Consider the following 17,523-nt stretch of genomic DNA (forward strand, 5'->3'; position numbering starts at 1 on the left):
TCGAGGAGATATTTAAACATGAGGGTAAGAATCTTCACTTCAAGGACAAGGTATTGGAGGGCAGCCAGGAAATTGTACAACTGTAGCCCTGCAAAGGGTTCGTGGGAATGAACTTGGGGGGGGGCGCTGGTGGTTGATGGGTCTGTGTGAGGATAGTAGAGGATGGAGAAACATTGCAAATGAAAGCAACAGCTGTACAGATAGAAACATTTCACAATTGACTGATTTGTATCGGAATGAATTTGGAGGAGATGACTTGCTTTACCAACTGAAGGACCTGACCACTGGCCACATAGCACTCCATTAGTATAACAGCAGACTGTAGGCCTGGACTATAGGCTTGAACTTTTATGATATTTTCAATCTAGAAGCAAGCTGTTATTAAGTGAGCCAAGCTGATCAATAGCAGAGTCAGGTCTGGAGGAACAAGACTGTCATCCTCAAGCATTATAAATCATTGACCATTGGGACAGTTTAGGAGTAACAGACATATATGGATCTGTAACAAAAGTCAGTTCAAAGATCTGCATTCCAAAGAAATTTGCCTATGGACATAAATTGGTTATAGTGCACTCTTGACACTAACATGTATTGACGATTCACTGATAAGTTCTGAAACAAGCCATCTGCAAAATGTTACTTCTTGGTTTTTATCTACTGTTGAGTTCACAGTAGCATTCCTAAAATGCAAAGTTGTTCAACAACAAAATCCTGCATTTGCATAGCCTTTAAAAATTGGAGAACCCCGTAAGGCACTCGTTCTCAAACAAAATTTCACACTAATGCACATGGAGAGTTATAAGAACAGGTGACCAAAGGTCTACCTCAACAGGTAGGTTTTCAGAAACCTCAGGAAGGGAAGAATATCAGAGAAGTGAAGAGGTTAGGATGGAGATTCCAGAGCTCTGGGCTGTGGTTGCTAAAGGCAGGAGATTATATCAGATCACCCCATTAGTGCACCTGTGTACTCAGATATCCAGAGTGGGCTGCAAAATGATGCCATTAGCCAAAAATTTAATCCTCTTATCTTCTCTTGTTCTTAATCTGGAATAAACTATCTTCTTTAGTAGGAAGAAGCGTTGCAATTGTCTGACATCCCTCACTGACTGTGCAGGGGGGCTCACTTGGCCATTTTAGAGAGCAGTCACAAGTCAATTGCAGTGCTGTGGATCTAGACTAGACCAAGTAAACACAGCATATTTCCTTCCTTGAAGGACATTAGTGAACCAGGTAGGCTTTTACAATAACGAGTGTGACTTCCATCATCACTCTGACTGAAACTAGAGTTCAATTACACATAGAGTCAAAGAGTCATACAGCAGAGAAACACATATTAATTAAAGTTAAATTTCACCAGCTGATAGAGGATTTGTTGCCTAAGAATTAATTGAGAGTCTCTGGATAACCCCAATGAGAATGTCACTTCCTCACTGCGTTCCACTCCAACACACTGTAAGCGTGAATGATCCCTTGTTATTTCTTTTTCCCTTGTAGACTGTGACACTGCAATAATACACCTGTAATCAATAACATTTAAACCCTGTGTATGGCAGATCCTGGAACTAATCAGAGGTTAGCTGTTGTGATATGAGAGAAGTTTGCAGTTTGACAGGGGTGAATCCAGGTCAGGGCGAGGTTAGCCACAAACAGTGTATTTGTTTTATGCTTCCAAGTAACTGACTTAGAGGAGGGTCTGTTAAAAATTTAGCTCACCATGCAAATTTTCAGCTTAACTTCCTGTCATCATAGTTTCTGCAAATGATTTTATGTCAACATTTACAATTCAAATTGCTGATGGTGCCATTTATAATGGAGGTGGACAAATATTAATCAGCAACACAAATCTGCATTTATATAGCATCTTTAACATACCAAATATGAATCCAAATCCAATAATGGCAAGCTCCCACCACTAGACAGTTCTAAATCTTAGAGTCTATTTTAAACTGTACAGATCTATATTCACTCCCTACTGCTTTTGCCACCTCAGTCCTATTTGTTTATTGATGCCTTCTTTAAAATGGGATGTGGATTTTGCAAGTGTCTATTGTCCATCCTTAATTTCCCTGGTGATTAGATTAGATTACCTACAGTATGGAAACAGACCCTTCAGCCCAACAAATCCATACCGACCCTCCGAAGTGTAACCCACCCAGACACATTCCCCAACCCTATATTTACCCGTGACTAACGCACCTAACACTATGGGCAATTGAGCACGGCCAATTCACCTTAACCACACAACTTTGGATTGTGGGAGGAAACCAGAGCACCCGGAGGAAACCCATGCAGACACAGGGAGAATGAGCAAACTCCACACAGACAGGCGTCCGAGGTGGGATTGGAACCCAGGTCCCTGGCACTGTGAGGCAGCAATGCTAACCATTGAGCCACTGTGCCGTCCAATAATAGAATCCCTACAGCATGGGAGCAGACCATTCAGCAGACCCTCCAAAGAGCATCCCACCCACTCACCCCTCCCACCCATAAACCTGCCTTCTTGAACTGCTGCAGTCTTCGGTGTGCAGAGATACCCACAGTGCTCTTGGGAATGAGTTCTAGGATTTTGACCCAGCAACAGTGAAGGAATGGCAATATATTTCCAAATCAGGATGATGACTGATCTGGGGGAGGACTTGCAGCTGGTTGTGTTCCCATGTTTCTTATGCCCTTGTCCTTTGAGATGGTCGGCTTTGCAGGTTTGGAGTCTTGGTGAGTTACAGCAGTGCACCTTGAAGACGGTACACACTGATACACACAATGGTGTGATTCACAACGGTGTGAATGTGGATGGGACACTAATTGATTCAATGGAATCCATGACCCCTGGGCATTAGCCTAGCTTTCTGGGTTATCAGTCGATTGATGTTACCATTAGGCCATCTACCCCACATGCACTGCAGTCATCCAAGAAGACAGCTCACTACCACCTTCTCAACAACAGTTATCGGGGTTAGCAACAAATGCTAGACTGTGACAAGAATTGCTGGAGAAGCTCAGCAGGTCTGGCAGCATCAGGTGGAAGAAAGCACTGAGCTTGTCCTTGACAAGGGCTGGCATCTCAATGACAAATGGTGGAGGAAGAAATATCTTCTCTTGGGAAAGGTCCAAAACGTTGCAATGAGGACAAGTAGATAGGGTGGGAGAGAAGGCGTGCAGCATGCTTGCTTTTATTAGTTGGGGGCATTGAGTACAACAGTCAGGATGTCACATTGCTGCTTTATCTGACTTTGATTCGGCCACAATTAGGAGACTGTGTTCAACTCTGGTCGTCACATTATCTGAAGGATATGGAAGCATTGGAGAGGGTGCAGAAGAGGTTTACCAGGATGCTGCCTGGATTAGAGGGTATGAGCCATTCATTGCCACAGCTCCTATAACCCAAAGCTCAGAGCAGACAATGTGGACAAAGTAGGAGGAATACCTCCATCATGAATATAATATTTTTAAGGCTGAATATTTGCACTGCAGCACTATAGGCAAGTAAGCTTTATGCTAAACAGATTACAAGAGTGCTTTTTCCAACTTTATGAAGAATGGTTACTGGATCCAAAACGCTAACTCTGATTTCTTTCCACAGATGCTGCCAGACCTGCTGAGCTTTTCCAGCAATTTCTATTTTTGTTTTTGATTTCCAGCATCCACTGTTATTTCCAAACTTTCAAGTGCCTGCTGGAATTAGGCAGCATTGACTTGAAGCCTTAGATTTGAATTACTGGTACATGTTCTGCACAATGATTTAAACAGTTAGACAAATGGTTAGACACAGCGAGGTGAGACAGAATTCCTGCACATTACTGCTGTCTAGTGACCCCTGGTGGAATGTAATATTTATGTACAAATGTGATGGAGAATTGAGAGCTCACTGTACACTGTGGGTTGATCAGTCTCCGTTGTGCTGTGGAATTCTGTATCTGTAAATGGGACGGCTGACATAGGATTGTTTCCAAATTGCTACAACTGAGTTCTGTGATGACATTGCTCACATTGAGTTAAATTAGAGAAGTTTATGTCACACATGGGGTATAATCAGGAACTCCGCACTGCTGTCACAATTAGCCAAATTCCACTCTGATTGTCTAGTACATCAGGATTTTCACCAGTGCTTTAGGGGTTACAATGACCATTAATTGCTTCTTTTGTCTAAAATGTTACTCTGAGCATTTTCTCTTACACTCAAAACTTTAGCTGTGCTTTACAAGTTTTGTTTCTGATTGGTAACTAGCAACAAAACACACGTGCCTTCCATAATTCAAAAACAAACGAGAGCGACTACAGGTGTGCGTGTCATACAATCTGTAATTTTTACTTACCCACCCTGTTTAAAAACATCACAAAACAATACCTTTTGACAACTTGTTTTCCAACACTTTGTTTTCAAATCATTTGAAAATCCACCCAAAGGAATGTATTGTTTCTGATTGCAAGAAAATGGGAACATACCATGCCTCGAGTCTGCTCCACCACTCAACATGATCATTGCAGCTCTTCTACCTCACTTCTACTCTCCCATTGGGTTCCCTGTACCCCTTAATTGCCAGAGAGATCAGAGAACCTGTCTGTCTCACAAATATATTAAAGTTTGGGCCATCCACTAACCACTGGTAGAGAATTCCAAAGGGACTTGAGTGTTCTTGGCAACTGAAAGCGAACATGCAGGAGCAGCAATGCTAATAGAAAGATGAAAGGAATGTTAACTTTTACTGCAAGATAATTTGAGTACAAGACATGCTTCAATTATATAGGAGCCTGGTTGGACTGAACCTGGAGTACAGTGTGCAGTTTTGGTCTCCTTATCTCAGAAAGATATCGTTGTCATAGAAGGAGTGCAGTGAAGGTTAACCAGACTTGCTCCTGGACTGGCAGGAATGTCCTGTGAAGAGAGATTGGGCAAAAGGTACCTCGAAAACAATCAACAGCAACTACAGGGGTGTATTTTGCATCCTCGAAAGTTTCATAGAATGAGAGGTGATCTCATTGAAACCTACAAATTCATAAAGGAATAGGCAGGTTGGAAGGATGTTTCCCCCGGATGGGGAGTCTAAAACTGGGGAGGGGGGAATGACAATTTAGAAATAAGGGGGACATCATTTTGGACTGAGGTGAGGATTTGTTTTTTTACTCAGAAGTTAGTGAACCTTTGGAATTCACTATATGAGAGGGCTATGGAAGGCCAGTCCTTGAGTATATTTAAAATACAGCTTGATAAATTTTGGTTCATCAGTGACATGGAGGGCAATCGGAATAATATGGGTACAAGCATTGAAGTGTTCACTCAGTCATAATTATGTTAAATAGTGGAGCAGGCTCAGTCTAGTTTAATTGGTAGAGCATCAGACTTTTAAGCTCACATTGCTGATGAAGGGCTTTTTCCCGAAATGTCGACGCTCCTGCTCCTCGGATGCTGCCTGACCTGCTGTGCTTTTCCAGCACCACACTTTTTGACTCTGATCTGCAGCATCTACAGTCCTCACTGTCTCCTGACCTATTCCTGTTACTATTCACAACTCTTTGAAATTTCTTCTTACCTCAGTCCAAAATGCACCTTGGGCTGAAACTGTTCCTCTGTATAGTAGATTCGCCACCAGCAGAAATAACCTTCCAGTGTCCAGCTCTCAAACCCCTTCAGAATCTCGGAGGTTTCATCCAGGTTATCTCTCACTCCTCTGAACTCTGGTGATCAATACAGGCCCAATTTTAAAAAGCCTCTTATCACAGGACAACCCACTCAACCCAAGAACCCAACCAATGAATCTCTGCCATTTCCAATCCAAGTAGATTCTTTCGCAAACGTGGAGACCAAAACTGCACATAATATTCTGTCTTGCAAAAATGGTCAAAAGACCATGTGCCTTATATTCCTTGCTCCTATGTTTCTAAGTTGTTTGCTGCACCTGCATGCAACCTTTCTGTATTGTAAATAAGAACATTCGTAATTCGAACAGGAGTAGGCCTATTTGGTTGCTTTCTCCATCATTCAACAAGCTCATGGTTGACCTGACTGTGGATTTAACATCAGCTTCCTACCTATTCCCCTAACCTCTCCATAAGCATTGACTCCCTTGTAAGTCAAAAACCTGTCAAACTCAGTCTTAACTACAGTCAGTGACCTAGCCTCCAATACTCTCAGGAGGCAGGGAAACACAGCAAGCCAGGCAGCATCAGGAGTTGGAGAAGTCAATGTTTCGTGTGTAACCCTTCTTCAGGACCTGAAGAAGAATTACACCTGAAACATTGACTTCTTCACCTCCTGATGCTGCCTGGCTTGCTGTGTTCTTCCAGCCTCCTGCTTGTCTACCGTAGATTCCAGCATCTGCAGTTATTTAATCCATTGCTCTCAGGGGCAGTGAACTCAAATATTAATAACCCTAAGACAGAAGAAATTCCTCCTTATTTCTTTCTTAAGAATGGTATCCCTTTTTGTGGAAAGTGTAATCCCTAGTTCCAGATTCCCGGTAAGGGGAACCATCACCTTAGTATCTGCCATCGGGCCTCCTAACATTTCATTTCTTAGTCTTCTAAGCTCTGTTGAGTACAGGCCCAACTTGCTCAACGTTTCGTCATACAACAGCCGCTCTATCCCAGGAATAACCCTGGTCGGCTTTCTCTGAACTGCCTCTAATCCACCCAAATCCCTCCTTAAACAAAGAGGCCAAAATTTTAAGCAGTACTCTAGTTGTCATCTCGCAAATGGCTACACCTGGCCCCTCCGAATCTCCACATTTAAAAGTTTCATGACTTTGAGAAGTATCTTTTTCTTCTGTTCTTCGTACCAAAGTAAATAACCTCCACACTAATCTTTATTTGCCATCTTGTTGACCAATTAACCTGTTAATATTTCATTCGAGCCTCTTTATGGCCTCTCCATAGTTTACACTCACACCTAGCTTTGTATCTTTGTAGACTGAGATTTAAAGAAAACACACTGTTACAGTTAAGCTCATATGATTTACTGATGTATCCTTGGGAAACTGTATATATGACATGTGCTTTAGTTCAGAGTAAGCCTTCAGCTTTCAGAGTAACAGGCATTGCCAAAAATATCACATCTGAACTTAGGTTTTTGCGAAAGAATGTAGCCTTCAAGTAAAACTTTTATTGAAGTTATTTAAAGACTTTGAAATAATTCATCAATCATGTCATCTACTTCAGGAGACCATGAAGCATAATTTGGAACATACAAAATTTCAGTTCCCAAGGGAATGAAATAGCATTTTGTTTTTGTAAATGTCTTTTTGGTGATCTGATCACCTTCCTTTTCTGGCTGAGATGTTTGAGTTATGCTTGATTGATAGGAGACAGGCAAGTTGGAGATTTGTAGACTAACATCCATACTGAGACCTTACAAATGTGGATGCGTGCAGATTGGCTACAAATGCATGACACAAGCTCTGCATATCAGAAGCAAGACTTCTAATATACTCTTGCTGTAATAAACTCTCGTGAAGCCACTTTGGACTTGTTTACATATGTCAACAAGATAGCCATTGTTTCACTAGCATATCACTGATTCTCTCTCTTCCAAATCTTTCTCCAATTTCTTATGCTTAACTCTCTCTCTTTTCTGGTGCCCCCATTCACAGCATGTGGCAATACCAGCGCATATTGTCCATTCCTAATTGCCTTTAGTGTAGCATAGATATTAACTTTTCAGTCAATCTTTGAAACAGGGTTTGGCATAAAACTTAGCGTTTTGGAAAATATTAAACCTTTGATTCTGAAGCATAACGGCAGTGCCACCTACAGGAACAGAGTGACTGATGCAGGAAGGAGCAGCAGCAGTGACATCCAGGGGAACTGCCTGGAGGCTGAGCATCTAAAGCTTTTCAACTTAATGCAGGACCTCTCTCAATTGTACAACTATTAATAACATAAGGTTCAATTTAGAAGCGCTTATGGAGGGGTGGTAGTGTCTTTACCTCTGAGCCTGAGGACAAGTTCCATCTGACTCAAATGTGTCCAACCAAAAAGCTTAACTTATTGCTGGATTGATAGACAAGGGTTTTCAGGTTAATGGGTCCAAGGCATGTAGGTGGAGTTGGGAAGCAGAACAGTCCATGTTCTAGCTTCATAGCTCCTTGAAAGTGGAGTCGCAGGTAGATAGGATAGTGAAGAAGGCATTTGGTATGCTTTCCTTTATTGGTCAGAGTATTGAGTACAGGAGTTGGGAGGTCATATTGCTGCTGTACAGGGCATTGGTTAGGCCACTTCTGGAATATTGTGTGCAATTGCGGTTTCCTTCCTATTGGAAGGATGTTGTGAAACTTGAAAGGGTTCAGAAAAGATTTACAAGGATGTTGCCAGGGTTGGAGGATTTAAGCTACAGGGAGAGTCTGAATAGGCTGGGGTTATTTTACCTGGAGTATCGGAGGCTGGGGGTGACCTTATAGAGGTTTATAAAATCATAAGGGACATGGATAGGATAAATAGGCAAGGTCATTTCCCTGGGGTGGAGGAGTCCAGAACGAGAGGGCATAGGTTTAGGGTGAGAGGGTAAAAATTTAAAAAGGACTGAAGGAGCAACTTGTTCATACAGAGAGTGGTGTGTGAATGGAATGAGCTGCAGGGGAAGTGGTGGAAGCTGGTACAATTACAACATTTAAAAGGGCATCTGGATTGGTATATGAATAGGAAGGTTTTGAGGGATATGGGCCGGGTGCTGGCAGATGGGACCAGATTGGTTTGGGATATCTGGTCGGCATGGATGGGTTGGACTGAAGGGTCTGTTTCTGTGCTGTACATCTCTATGACTCTAATTACAGTAAAGGCTCAATAGGCTGAATGGCCCTCTCTAGTTTGTAAACTTAAAGGATAATAGAAAGCAATGTGAAGCAGTTATCCATGAGAGATGCAAGACGTTTAGTTTATGTAGTAGTTTTCACATGTGACCGCTCCTAGTACCTGTGGAATGTGAGACAATTTGATTAATTGCTTAATTTTTTTGTTTAATTCACTCTTGGGGTGTGGGTGTCTCTGGCTGGGCCAGCATGTATTGCCAATCCCTAGTTGCCCCTTGAGAAGGTGGTGGTGAGCTGTCTTCTTGAACCACTGCAGTCCATTGGTGTAAGTACAAATAGTGGAGCATATATCACCACAGAATATCTACAGAACAAGCTCCCTTCTTAGATAGCAAGAAGACAACATGATACCAATAGAATAACTACAACTGGTCAAACATAATTAGTAGGACCTTAGGGAGTTTTTACCAGTGTGTCAACTCCTTCCAACATAAGAACATATCCCCTTACCTCGCCTTACAGACTGGGTGTGACATCAGTAGAACGCACGGAGTGTTATGAAGTTGAAGGCATGTACTGTACCTTTAAGAGAGAGTGAATGCTGTTCTGAACTGAGAGCTGATATGCTCCTGTGATGACTAGATGACCATAACATTTGGCTGTGAAATGGATACCTGAGTTAGTTGCTGTTTTGACAACAATTCAAATTTAAACAATCAGTTTAAGTTATGCCCCAGGATACTAAAACTCAATCAAATTTGAATTTATTGTTTCGCCAACAATGAACCAATGAGATAATCCGATGTTGGGGGTCTAAAAAATGCAGATATTCTGAAAGTCAGACAGAGTAACTGCCATCAAGAGAGAGAGAGATACCCAAAAGATTGAAACATGCTCTATCAAAGGTACCTTTTCATATGAAACATCTTCGCAATATAAGACAGAAGACGATCCAGGGAGATCTTTAGCAACAAAAACAAAGATATTGGAGATGGCAACTACTGTGTGGTTTGAAATTAAGTTGATGTATTTTTAGTAAGGGTTTTTATTGGAACAATATATTGTTATAGAGTTGGAAGCAGATAACAAGCTGTTAAGAGAAAGGGGATGATGTGGAGATGCCAGTGTTGATGAAGGAGCACCTGATGAAGGAGCAGAGCTAGTGCTTCCAAATACATCTGTTGGACTATAACCTGGTGTTGTGTGATTTTTAACTAAAAGAAAAAGGAAGGGCTTAGAGTTGTAAATAGTTGTTGTCTAATGTTCACTTTTAGAGTTAAAGAATAAATTGATATTATTTTCTTTAAGTAGTGGAATTTGCGAGTTCTCTGTCACTCATACGTTAACAGATGAGGTGAGCTTTTCTGGGTGTTTGGTTTAATTAGCAGAAGGGTTCACCACCGTGTTGTAACAGTTTGGGGACACATGTCTGTGATTTGGATGGGTTTAGAGAGATCCAGTCTGAGATTTGGACAGATTTCAAAAGATTTGAGTACGAAAGATTCCAGCAGATTTAAGCACTTGCTGATTAGTGTCCCAGATCTTTAAATAAAATGTAGGTGAGACAATTTGTTTAATTTCAGTTACTTGTGGTTGGTTAAATTAAAATGCGAGAAGTGGCTCTTAAAATTGCTAGAGGTTTTGGGGTTTGAAGATGATTCTCAAATTTGCAAAAAACGTTTAGAAAGACAGAGAAAGGTCATATTTTTAGCATTAACAAAGAGGTTAGAATTGAGTTTAACCAGGGACAAAAGTAAAGCTGAAATTGTAAGGAAGTCAGTCAAACACTTAAATATGTCAGAGAAATAGACAAGTGCAGTAGAGTTAGAAAATCTTAAATTACAATTGAGGAAAATGGAGGTAGAAGATAAAGAATGAGAAAGAAGAACCATGAGAGGAGAGAGAGAGAGAGAAGCAGAGAGAGAAGAAAAGGAGAGAGAGAGGGAGAGAGACAGAAGTAAAGGACAGAGGGAGAAAAAGAGCGAAAGAGTAAAATAAGAGCGAGAAGGTTCTTAGTTGAGCAAAGAGAGAGATAAAAGAGAAAGAGAAAGGGAGAGAGAATTTGAACTTCAGAAGTTGCACATGAGTCAGGAAAGTCAAGTTAATAGGATGGAAATGAAGAGAGAAGGTAGTGATATGTACAAATATGCTAAAACACTCCCACATTTTGATGAGAAAGATGTTGATGTCTTTTTTATTTCATTTGAAAAATTGGTGAGGCAGATGGACTGATCAGGGAACTTGTGGGGTGATGCTAGTTCAGGCTAAGCTGGTAGGCAGAGCTAGTGAGGTATTTGAAGCGCTGTCAGATCAGGGACAAGGGATTGTGCAGATATCAAGCAGGCTATTTTGACTGCGTATGAGTTGGTACCAGAAGTGTATAGACAGCAGTTCAGAAACATAAAGAAGAAACCAGGTCAGAGTTATTTTTGAGTTTGAAATAATTAAACATAGTAATTTTGATAGATGGGTGTGGGCCGTAAAAATAGACAAGACCCACAAGGCTTTAAGAAAGATTATTCTGCTGGACAAGTTTAAAAACTCACTTCCAAAGATGATAAGAATTCATGTGGATGAACAGAAAGTGGAAGAAGTGAGAAAAACGGAAGAAATGGCAGATGAATATACATTGGTGCATAAGGCGAAATTTAGCTTCCAGCAAGAATTTCATCCTGTGAGGGATAGAAACTGGGAGAAGGGGACATCCTACACTACAAAACAACAAGTAGAGCACACATTAAAGTAGCCCAAGAGGGTGGACAGGAGGTGAAAGGTGTAATGGAGTGAGACACAGAGAATTACAGTGCTGGTGGGTTAAAAGGGCGCTGGGAAAAGGTATTTTCACTGCCAGAAGGTGGGGCGCGTAAAATCACTGTGCTGGTCATTAAAGAAAGGCACTGTGGGAAAATATGTGGTAAAAAAGGCTAAGCCGGTGGCTTTAATGTAAATAGTAAAGGAAACCCCAAGAAAAGTTGAGGAGCTGCAGGAGAGTGCAAAACCCAGGTAGGGGCTAGGTATAGAGTTAGTGCCTGATCTCTATAAAGACTTGCCCTCTGTGAGTAAAATTTACTCAGAAAGAATGGGGGAGAAGGGAAAGAAGTTATAATTTAGAGAAATACAGGATCTAATCAGTCTCTAATAGTAAGAGATTAATGTATTTGCACTCTGTTATCCTGTTATCCGAGAGAGTGGTAATTTGTGGGATAGATGGACAGACATTTAGTGTTAAAATCAAATTACTGCGGATGCTGGAATCTGAAACCAAAAGAGAAAATGCTGGAAAATCTCAGCAGGTCTGGCAGCATCTGTAAGGAGAGAAAAGAGCTACGTTTCAAGTCTAACTGACCCCGGACTTTGACAAAGGGTATGTCATGTGAATGTGCTGAAATCTCATTATAATAGAGACAGGGAACTGGAGAAACAGGTGTTAGCTACAGCCATGCAGAGTGAAGAATCAAATCCTAATATTGTGGAGTTTGATGTACCTCAAAATACGTTAAATAATGAGGAAGACCTTCAGGAGTTAGATAGATTAGTGAACTATCTGTCTCAGAAACAAAGAACTGAGTTGCAAGGTTTGTTGTAGCAGTATGAGGACATGCAGGAATAAGACGGGGAGGACTAATACTATTGTGCATGAGGTGGAAGTAGGGAATGCTGTTCCAATAAAACAACATCCCTATAGGTTTAATCATTTCAAAGCCATCTCCTTCTGTGGAGATGGGCACTGCCAGAATTCTGCCACAAATATCACAGTAGCCTAGGATGCACAGACGTCAGTGCGATTCTGCTCATTATTTCAAAATGTAACTATCTGGCACTAAAGTACTTTGAGGCTTCATAAAAGGTGTTACAGAAATGCAAAATTTTACTTTCTGACACTAGACTGAAGCAGGTTTTCATCTTCCTAAGCCAGGAATATTTCAACTCATGGTCAGATACCTGCTCTATGGAAAAAGTTGGTGACTTCATGGAAGTTTGTAGATGATGGGTAGGCTTTAGTGAGTCAGGAGGTAAATCACTCACTAAGCTCACTGGCCTCATTCCTGATGAAGGCTTTTGCCCAAAATGTCGATTTTCCTGCTCCTTGGATGCTGCTTTTCCAGCACCCCACTCTCAACTCTAATCTCCAGCATCTATGGTCCTCGCTTTCACCTACTCACTAAACTCTGACACGCTCTTGTAGCCACTGTATTTATGTAGTGAGTCTGAATGCTGTAACTACCCCAGATGTCTGAGAAATCTGAAACAAGAGCTGCAACATTAATCCCTTTGAACACAGAGACAGAGCATTAGTGCCACCTAGAGGCAAGGAGAGGGAGGAACAGGAAGATAGCTCTCTGTAAGGTCACGCAGTTCAGCTTATGGATAATGGGACACTCAGTATGTTGATAGTTTCAGCAATAATAATGGCAATGCCTATAAAGGGAAGACAGTTGGATTCTCTTGTTTGAGGATGTCATTGTTCAGCACTTGTGCAGCACAAATATTGCTTGCCACTTATTAACCCAAGAGTGAATATTGTACAGACCTTACTACATGCAGGAATGGGCTGTTTTAGTATCTGAAAAGTCATGAATAGTATTCAATGTAACACAGTCTTCAACAAAGATCATCCTGGGGAACTCCTGCAGCGATGTTCAGGTGCTGAGATGACTGACCTCCAAAGTAAAAGGGTTCAGAAAAGATTTACAAAGATGTTGCCAGGGTTGGAGGGTTTGAGCTATGGGGAGAAGCTCAATAGATTGGGGCTGTTTTTCCTGGAGCATCGGAGGCTGAGGGGTGACTATATAGAGGTTTATAAAACCATGAGGCACATGGATAGGATAAATAGCCAAGGTCTTTTCCCAGGGGTGGGAGATCCAGGGAATAGGTTTATGGTGAAAGAGGCAAGTTTTAAAAGGGACCTAAGGGGCAACTTTTTTTCGCAGAGGGTGTTATGTGTGTAAATGAGTTGCCTGAGGAAGTGGTGGAGACTGGTACAATTACAATATTTAAAAGGCATCTGAATGGGTATATGAATAAGAAGGGTTTAAAGGGACGTGGGCTAAACACTGGCAAATGGGACTAGATTATGTGGGATATCTGGTCAGCATGGCCGAGTTGGACCAGAGGGTCTGTTTCCATGCTGTACATCTCTATGACTGTATGAAGAGAAGGAAATACAAGATGTGCAAGATGACAGAGATGGAGAAGGGAGAGTCTTTGGAGGATTGCAAGAATATAGAACATGAGTCGGCTTTTCAGGCCCTTCAGCCTGTTCCACCATTCAATTCAGATACCATTCAATCTGTTGATGAACTCCATGGACCTTTGGCCCATACCCCTTAACATCTTTGCTTAACAAAAGTGTATCTACCTCAGATTTTAAATGATCAACTGATGCAGCATCCACTGCTATTTGTGAAAGGAAGTTCTCAACTTCGATCACCCTTTGTATGTCATGGTGTGGAGGTGCCAGTGTTGGACTGGGCTCGGCAAAGTCAGACATCACACGACGCAAGGTTATAGTCTAAAGTTCATTTGAAATCACAAGCTTTGAGAGCGCTGTCCCTTCGTCAGGTGATCTAACAAAGGGGCTATGTTCTGAAAGCTTGTGATTTCAAATTCACCCCTTGTATGTAGAAGTGGGCCCTAACATCTCTCCTGAACCTGTTCTAGAATCCCCAACAAGTGGAAATAATTCATCTCTAACTACCTTATATTTTCCCATTAATACCTTAATGACTTTGATCAGATCACCACTTAACTTTCCAAAATCTAGAGAAAACTGGCCTAATTTGTGTAATCTCTCCTCCTAATTTAACCCCTTAAGTCCAGGTACCATTATGTTGTACTCCATCCAGGCCAATATATCCTTCCTGACATATGTGTGCCGAGATCTGCTCATGGTACTCAGTGGTTTCTAACGACGGTTTTCTATAACTGCAGCAGAAACTCTACATCCTCGTACTCCAGTCCTCTGGAAGAAAGCCAGCAACTCCATTTGTTTCGTTGACTTTCTTTGGCTCCTGCTTGTAACATTTTAAAGACCTAAGCACCTGAATCTCCAAGTGACTTTGGGCATGCACCGTATTTAACTTCATACTGTCCAGAAAATATCCTGGTCCAACCATTTTCAGTCCAAAGTGAATAACCTCGCATTTGCTTACATTGAACTCCCTCTGCCACCGTTTTGCCCGTTCACGCGATCTGTCAACACCCCTTTGTAATTTTATGCAATCCTCTACACTCTCCATAGTGTTGCCTAATTCTGTGTCATATGCAAATTTGAATAACGGGAATAATTGAGGCCCTGACACAGATCTTTGTGGAACACCAATTCCTGCCAATTCAAGAACCTGCCCAGGACACCTATTATCTGTCATCAGCCATTCAATCAGTTTCGATAGTAGCTGGCTCTTATTTCCGAGGGCTTGTAACTTAGTAAACAGTCTGTTTTTACCTAGTCTCTTATGAGGGACATTTCAGATGCCTACTGGAAGTTGGGTTAAGCACCATCTATTGATATTCCCTTGTTCACTGCAATAGTCACATGTTCAAAAAACTCAGTGTGGTCTGTCAGGCATGACTTCCCTGTCATGATTTAATACTGACCCTGACTGATTAACTGAAAGCTTTCAAGCTGATCAGATACCTCATCTTTAAGATTAGGCTCCGACAATTTCACCATCACAGATGTTAGGCTAACTGCTCTGCATTTCCAAGGTGTTCCTGTTTCGGTCTACTTTTTTTAAAAAACGCAGATATCAGCAGCAGCATTAGTGCCACCCAGGGGGCAAGGCAAGGGAGCTGCAGCATTAGTGCCACCCAGGGGTAAGTAGTGAGCTGCAGCATTAGTGTCATCCGAGGGCAAGGAGGGGGAGCTGCAGCATTAGTGCCCCCCAGGGGCAAGGAGGGGAAGCTGCAGCATTAGTGCCACTTGGGTGCAAGGAGTGGGAGCTGCAGCACCAGTGCCACCTGGGGGCAAGGAGGGGGAGTTGCAGCATTAGTGCCACATGGAAGCAGCGAGGGGGAGTTGCAGCATTAATGCTACCCAGGGGCAAGGAGGGGAGCTGAAGCATTAGTGCCACCCAGGGGCAAAGTGAGGGGAGGGGATTTATGCTGCAGCATTAATTCCATTCAGGAGCAAGGAGGGCGACCTGCAGCATTAGTCCACCTGGGGGCAAGGAGGGGAGGTGCAGAATTAGAGTCACACAGGGACAAGGAGGGTAGCTGAAGCATTAGTGCCACGCAAGGGCAAGGAGAAGGAGCTGAAGCATTAGTGCTACCCAGGGGCAAGGAAGGGAGCTGAAGGATTAGTGCCACCCAGGGGCACAGAGGGGAGCTGCAGCATAATATCGAATGATGTAAAATCCTTACAATCTGCAAACAGGCCCTTCAGCTACCCAGGGGTCAAAGTGGGGGGTGCTACAGCATTAGTACCACTCAAGGGCAAGGAGGGCGAGCTTACAAGGACTGTAACAAACACTACAGTGGACAAACAGGGAGAAAACTAGCCACCAGGATACATGAACACCAACTAGCCACAAAAAGACATGATCCTCTCTGACTAGTATCCTTACATAAAGATGAGGAAGGACACCACTTCAAGTGGGACAAAACATCCATCCTAGGACAAGCCAAACAAAGACATGCACGAGAATTCCAAGGTGCATGGCATTCTAACCGCAACTCTATCAACAAACACATTGAGTTAGACCCCATCTACCACCCCCTGAGAAAATGAACAGGAAGTGACTTCACCACAGCAAATAACATCACCACAGGAAATGACATCACCAACCCAAAGAAACCCAAACATATAAATAGAAAGCAGGAATTTTCAGCGGTGCTTTGCCTGAGGCCCACTGAAGATGTTATCTAGTAGGGTGATGAAATGTCCAGAAATGAACCTTCAAGCTCAGCGACCAAACCTACACCTCAACCTGAGCTACAAATCCTCTCAAAATTAATTGTGTATTGTATTTGCTGTGCCCAATCTGGCCTACTCTACATTGGAGAAACCAAACACAGACTGGGTGATAGCTTTGCAGAACACCTGCAGTCTGTGTGCAAGTATGATCCTGACCTTCTCATAGCCGGGCAGTTTAACACAGCATCCTGTTCACATGGCCACATGCATGTCTTCAGCATGCTACAGTGTTCCAGTGAATCGTAGCATAAACTGGAGAACAACATCCCATTTTCAGACGAGGCAATGTACAACCATCTGGGCTCAGTACTGAGTTCAACACCTTCAAATGGTCAACCCATTCTTTCCCTTTCTTTTAACTTTACTTGTTACATTCTCTGTCTCCATGTCCCCTCTCACCTCCCCCGCCCCAACCCCTCCTCAGCCCCCACCACCGTGGGACAGTCTGTCCTTTCCAGTCTGACAGTTAGACACACCATTATTCTGACAATCTCACACTCTGATCATTTAATCTGAATAATTAGCATCCTTCTTCCCCAAGCACTCCAACCGCTAACCACCAAACCACTCCGCACTATTGCATAAATGCTGTCCCCTCCATTCTTCATGACAGCTCTTATGAAGAGTCATCTACACTCAAAACATAAGCTTGCTCTCTCGCTCTAGCTGGATGCTGCCTGACCCAAAATGATCACCAGCATTTTTAGTTTTCAGTTTAGATTCCAGCATCCACAATAATTTCCTACTGCAACATCTGTGCCACCGAGAGGAGAGGAGAGGGAACTGCAGTATCTCTGCCACCTAGAGGCGATGAGAGGGAGCTGCAGCATCTGTGACACCGAGATGAGAGGAGAGGGAACTGCAGTATCT

At 42.5% G+C, this 17,523-nt stretch overlaps 1 long non-coding RNA gene across 1 annotated transcript in view; it reads right to left on the bottom strand.

The window, feature by feature from the left end:
- Nucleotides 1–12,026: 12,026 nt before the first annotated feature.
- Nucleotides 12,027–17,523, bottom strand: part of LOC122548686 — an 8,126-nt gene continuing 2,629 nt past the window's right edge. The window contains exon 3 of the long non-coding RNA XR_006311310.1: nucleotides 12,027–12,043. This is a non-coding gene — a long non-coding RNA (uncharacterized LOC122548686). The remainder of the gene's footprint in view (nucleotides 12,044–17,523) is intronic.

This window comes from Chiloscyllium plagiosum, chromosome 3, assembly GCF_004010195.1.
Source record: "Chiloscyllium plagiosum isolate BGI_BamShark_2017 chromosome 3, ASM401019v2, whole genome shotgun sequence".
Classification (NCBI taxonomy): Eukaryota; Metazoa; Chordata; class Chondrichthyes; order Orectolobiformes; family Hemiscylliidae; genus Chiloscyllium; species Chiloscyllium plagiosum.